The 6000-nt window shown below is 47.9% G+C and overlaps 1 protein-coding gene across 1 annotated transcript in view; it reads left to right on the forward strand.

Annotated features, from left to right (window-relative positions):
- ASPM (assembly factor for spindle microtubules) overlaps positions 1–6000 on the forward strand; it is a 2279206-nt gene that overhangs the window by 157994 nt on the left and 2115212 nt on the right. The window lies entirely within an intron of this gene.

Here is a 6000-nt window from a genome sequence, read left to right on the forward strand (position 1 = left end):
CTTAGACTCTGCCCATTGGAAGTTACAGTGCAAACATTCTGAGTTCCATTGGAGTGAATGAGTTAAGGAACAAACACATCAATGTGAGGGAAATGACAGCAGTCCTTCTAGCACTGAAAACCTTCAGTCCTCTCCTACTACCAGGTGTTCTCCAAATAACAGCAGACAGCACCAGTTATCTAGTTCCTCAACAAGCAGGGTGGAAAAATACGTACCACCTGTGCAGACTAACCTTACTGATAATGGGACCTAGCCTCTCGACACAACTTGTAATTGCAAGCATCCGACATCCCCTCTCAGGACAACAAACAGGCAGACCTTCTAAGCAGGACATCCTCTCCACAGCATGAATGAATGTTGGACAGGAATGTCCTAGGCATTGTCCATCGGTGAGGCACTACTCAAGTAGACTTGTTTGCCTACCCCCAGAACAGACGACTACAGACCTTCTGCTCCAAGACCTACTTCCCTCTAGCTTGGAGAGTAGAAGCTTTCAGCATTTCTTGGAAGGGAAGGTTTCTGTATGCCTTTCCCCTCTTCCCACTAATTCAGAAAGTCCTCCTGAAAGTCAGAAGAGACCAACTGAAAATCTTGTTGGCGACTCCCTACTGGCCAAGGCAGCACTGGTTCCACCTACTTCACAATCTAGCCAAGGGCAGTCACCACAAGTTACCCCACAAAGTGGACCATCTGACACAACAAAAGAGAACCCTCATCCACCCACACTTGCAGATGTTGTCACTGACACTGTGGGTGATAAACATCTAATTCCCTATAGGCACCACTACTCAGAGGACGTGCTTTCAGTCCTGAGGGAGGCCAGGAAACCTACTACAAGAAAATCATACTTGGCTAAATGGGAAAGATTTTCAAAATGGTGTCTGGACAAGGGCAGGGATCCATGCATAGGAGAACCCCCCCCCCCCCCCTCAGTTCTTGCTTACGTGTGTCAGCTAGTACAGGGTGGACTCTCTCACTCTTCAATGGAAGTTCACCTTGCCGCAATCTCAGACTGCCTGCCACTAGACCCTCCCCTACTAGCCAGGCTCGATGTGACGTTGTTCTTAAAAGGGGTCTTACACATCAGACCTCCAAGAAAGCCCATCCCCCACCCTGGGACCTTAACTTAATTCTGGAAAAACTAACCCAGTTTCCATTTGAACCTGCTAGTGCAGCTACTCTGCAAATATTCACATGAGAGATAGTCCTGCTAATGGTCATAACTTCAGCCCGAAGGATGTCTGAATTACAGGCCCTAATGGCCTGCCTCCATGCCCTACCTTCAACAAGGACAGGGTAGCACTAAGAACTAATCCTCCTTCATACCAGAGGTGTTCAACGATCTGTCCTTTAAACCAATCCATTCATCTTCTACCCCTCTCCTACCAATGATGGTGAGAGAATACTCCACTCCCTGGATGTACACAGCTAAGATTTTACCTAGACAAAACAAAATCCATTAGAAAATACAATCAACTCTGTTTCCTTCCACTGCAGGGCCCTGGGCAAGGCAGTCTGCAAACCATCGCATGTTGGATTAGGAAAGCCATTTGTCTCGGTTACTCACACCATGGCAAAAAGGTCCCACAGGGAGTCAAAAGCTCACTCTACCAGGGCAGTGGCTGCCTCCAAAGCCTTTTTAAAAGGCCTGGACACCGCTTCCATACTGGAAGCAGCCACATGGTCCACCATTCACACTTTCACCAAACACTACAAGTTAGACAATATCTCCAGAGCATGGGCAGGATTTGCCAAGGCAGTCCTGCAGGACTTTGTGGAATCGGCCCCTTCTACCTCCACTCCTCCTTCCAACTAAGCTGTGGTACTCTCCCACACCAAGAATACTGCATTATAGGAAAATAAAGACAGAGAATAGTTGTGTAAACTCTTAGCATAACCATAGATGTCCTTCTCTTCCATGTTGCAATATTCCTTCCCACCCACCATAACCCTTTTATTCTTCTCTCTCTCTCTCAATCACTCATATCCTCAGGTCTCTTGGGGTCTACACCCTACCCCGTGACCTATGTAACCATATAATGACTCCTTGACCGTATGACTGGCATCACTGGCTGCTAGTCCTGCTGGGCCTTCAGTTGTGAGGTCTCTGCATGCAGACGTCACTTTTAAGGTCTTTAGTTTAAGGCCCTACGTGTGACGTCCCACACAACTACAACACCCAAGCTGAAGCTTTTGTATAGGAACCGACAATACAGGGTCACATGAGGTGTAAAATCCCACACCAAGAATACTGCAACATGGAAGAGAAGCGAGAAGGCTATCTATGGTTATGGTAAGATTTTACACAACTATTCTTTTTCACCGCTCCGTCAAGGTTCCTGACCAGCTCTGTTCCTTTGACATCAGATCAGAGCTGTTCTTTGTTCTGAGAAGTCAGCACCAGATCCCTGGGGGAAGGGGTTCAGATCTGGGTTTTTGGATTGGTCCCTTCCTTTGGGGGCTTTGGCCTTTGACAACTCGGGACCAGGACTGTCCAGAGGACTGGGACCTGGGGCTGTCTCTGCACTCTCTGCTCTAGTGGCTTCAGCAATTGTGGAAGGAGTTTCCTGGACTCCTTTGGCCTTTTGGATGGTAGAGCGGACCTTGTGCAGAAGCAGTATCCTCCCGTCTACCAAGTACATCCCAACTTACCACTGTTAGGAGCCCTGAGCCCAACCATCCTGTCCAGGGTCAGTCCTCCTGAGATAGCCTTCAGACGGCATCCAAAACCCAGGGGTTTCCCTCTATTCTAAGTCCTCCCCTGAGCCCCTCACAGAGGAGGTATCACAGAAGAGAGTGCAAGAGGAGGCACATGGACTCCCCCATGGGAGTCTGTCACAGAGGACACAGATTTTGATGAAGGGGGCGGTCCCCCAGGTCTCCTCCTGACAAGGTCTCCTTTGGGGGCATTCTGGAGCTTTTAAAACAGAAAGGTGGATGGTCTCCCCATTACCCATCTTTGGAGGAATCTGTGTTCCTGAAGGCTTTCGGGGTGGGCCCTTCTACTTCCTGGGTTTCTCTCCTGTGGACGAGCTCCTTGTTCTTATGCAATGTGCACAGAAGGAACCTGACACTGTGAAACCAGTCCCTAAGAAAGCTGTTAAGTTTTTTCAGCCCCTTCCCACAGACAGAGCACACTAGAGTAAGGGCATGCCAGTCAATGCCATTGTGGTTGCTGTAGCAACGAAAAAGGAGCTGGCTAAACAGAACTTCACCGTCCATCCCCTGAACGGAGTGTCTCGGGCGATAGACACTGGAAGCGTATTTAGACTTAAGCCAAGTTTGGTCTGAGGGCTCTTAATTACTTGGTGCATTTTACCTGCCTCCAAAGAGATGTCATTACTGAACTAACTACATACCTTGATGCTAGTGAAAGATTTCAAGAAGGTATCTCCCAAGCTCACCACTCTGTCTATTGCTAATTCCTCAATGAGGTTGATCTCCAATGCTGCGGGGAGGATACCGTTTGAGCGACCGGTGCAGACATTGCTTTGAGGTGTCATGCGTGGATGTGGTTATGCGGGTTAGCAGAACCTTTCAAGGCATCTTACTAATGCCCATTTTGGTGGTTCCTCAGTCTTAGGATCATCACTCAAAGAAAGTTTTACCCACAGTGAGCAGGAAGAGAAGACTCTGTTGGTGGTCAGAATCATGTTTTCTACCCCCAAAGATCTTTCTCCAAAAAACAATGGGGAGGTAGGAAACTATGGTTCAGGAGGTTGCAGGGTTCCTTCCAAGATTATCCAAAATATTCCTCTTCCAGAGGCAGGAGAAGAGGATTCAATGGCAGACACCCTAGAGGGAGAAAGGGGGTCCTCAGAATCAGGGCTCCAGAGAACCCATCTCTGAGAAACCCTTTTAGCGCCCCTGAGGCATTGCCCAACTGTCCTGCCCTGGAGGCAGTCGGGGGTCCGTTTTCGTTGCACCCAAATGCCTGAACATCCATGACAAACTATCAGTGGGTGCTCAAGATCATATCCAGGGGTTCTTAAATTCCCTTTTCCTAACCTCCTCCAAATACCAAAAGAGTTCTTTTTGATGTGCCACCCAGTCAGAGGGAACTGGCCCAGAAAGAAGTTTTAGTACTTCTAGAAAAGAGAGCTGTCCAGGAGGTCCCAGCAGGACAGAGAGGATCTAGAGCTTATTTTCACTTCTTTTTGGTGCCAGAAAAGACTGGGACCTGCGTCTGATTCTGGGCCTCAGCAGTTTGAATTTATTTGTGAAGAAGTCAAAGTTCCGGATGGTCACAATTCAGTCCATCTTGCTGCTGTTGCAGGACGACGATTGGATGTGCTTGCATATACCTCCAGGATGCCTACTGTCGTGTCAAGATAGAGAAGCTCTCCAGGAGGCATCTGAGCTTCTGGCTCTGAGCCAATCATTTTCAGTTCAGAGCCCTACCCTTTAGACTCATCACAGCCCCCAGGGTGTTTACCAAATGCTTGGTAGTAGTAGTGGCTCACCTGAGACTAGAGGGATTTCAAGTTTTTCCATACTTGGATGATTAGCTCCTCATGGCTCCCACAAGGTATTGACTGGTCACCGCGACGCAGTATCTTTTGCAGACTTTTGAAAGGCTAGGCATTGCAGTCAGTATCGCGAAGTCGAAGCAAACTCCTCTGAAAAGCCTAAAATTCATAGGGACCCACATCAACACAGTCTCAGAGATTGCAGCTTTACCCCTCCAAAGAGTGGACTTGATCAGGCAGCAGGTCATGACCATCCTGGAGGTTCCATTGCTGCAGGCGCACCTCATCCTCAGAGCCCCGAGTTCCATGTCAGTGGCCATTCTCCTTGCACCACCAGTAAGATACTGCATGCAATTGCTTCAGTGGACACTGGCAGTTCAGTGGTCCAGCCTGTGTAATCCAATGTCCATGCCAATTCCGTTGACACCTGTTTGCAGATGGCATCTGCAGTGGTGACTACAGTCAGAGGATCTATACTGAGGCAGACCATTTTCTCTTCCCACTGCCATGATGACCGCTGGGGTTGGGGGGGGATTTCAGGGCAGAACAGTCCAAGGCATGTGGTCCCCCACAGAGATAAAGTTGCACATAAACATTCTAGAAATGTGGGCAGTCCTCATGTTGGAAGCCTTTTAGGTTTGCCTTCCTCTGGGAACGGTGGCAGTTTATACAGACATGTCAGTGGTCTGTAAAATCAACCAGCAAGGGGGAGCACGTTCTTACCCACTGTGCAGAGAGGCCATGAAAGTGTGGGAATGGGCGATCTCTTGTAGTCGCTTTCTTCTTGCAATGCAGGTATCTGGTGAGTCCAACATCTTGGCAGACAGACTCAGCAGGTCTGTCTTGACCCTGCATGAGTGGTCCCTCAATTCATCAGTGGCGTCTCAGATATTCAGCCAGTGGGGCCAACCTTGCTGCGACTTTTTTGCATCCCCAAAGAATAACAAATGCAGCAGGTACTTTGCTTTGATTCCCCCTCAGAGGAGCAGTCCCCAAATTATATATTTTGCTCCCCATTTGGGAGGCACCTGACATCTGGGGCAAGAAAAACTGATGTAATGGCATCGACTGCATATTTATACCCCTGACGTCATGGAAGAAGGGACAGCAACCGACGCAGGACCCAAGACTTTAATCAGGCCGACTGAGGACAACCTGCCAGCAGATTACCCAAATGTAATGACTGCAACAGTGAATACACTCGAACATCTACATTTATGGTAAGTGTACACAACTATACTTTTTTCCCTAATATGCAGCATGCATCTTTAAATATTAATGAGCACAAGAGCCACTAGTACTTTCAGATGTATTTCTAGAGGAACATTATTGTTTTAGGGTGTGAGATTTTGGCTAATCATTATAACTCTTGTTGGCAAAACCACAAGAAAAAATATATGACTGCTTGGTTGGTTGTGTAGATTTGCATAGTTTGCAGAAACACTTGCTGCCATATCTCCACTATGATGGAGTTTTTTTTTTTTTTTTTTTTTCCCCTTAACATTTTCAAGAGGTGCACTGACGTAGCTTT

The sequence above is a fragment of the Protopterus annectens genome, chromosome 8.part0 (assembly GCF_019279795.1).
Source record: "Protopterus annectens isolate FY-2018-M chromosome 8.part0, PAN1.0, whole genome shotgun sequence".
NCBI classification, from domain to species: Eukaryota; Metazoa; Chordata; order Ceratodontiformes; family Protopteridae; genus Protopterus; species Protopterus annectens.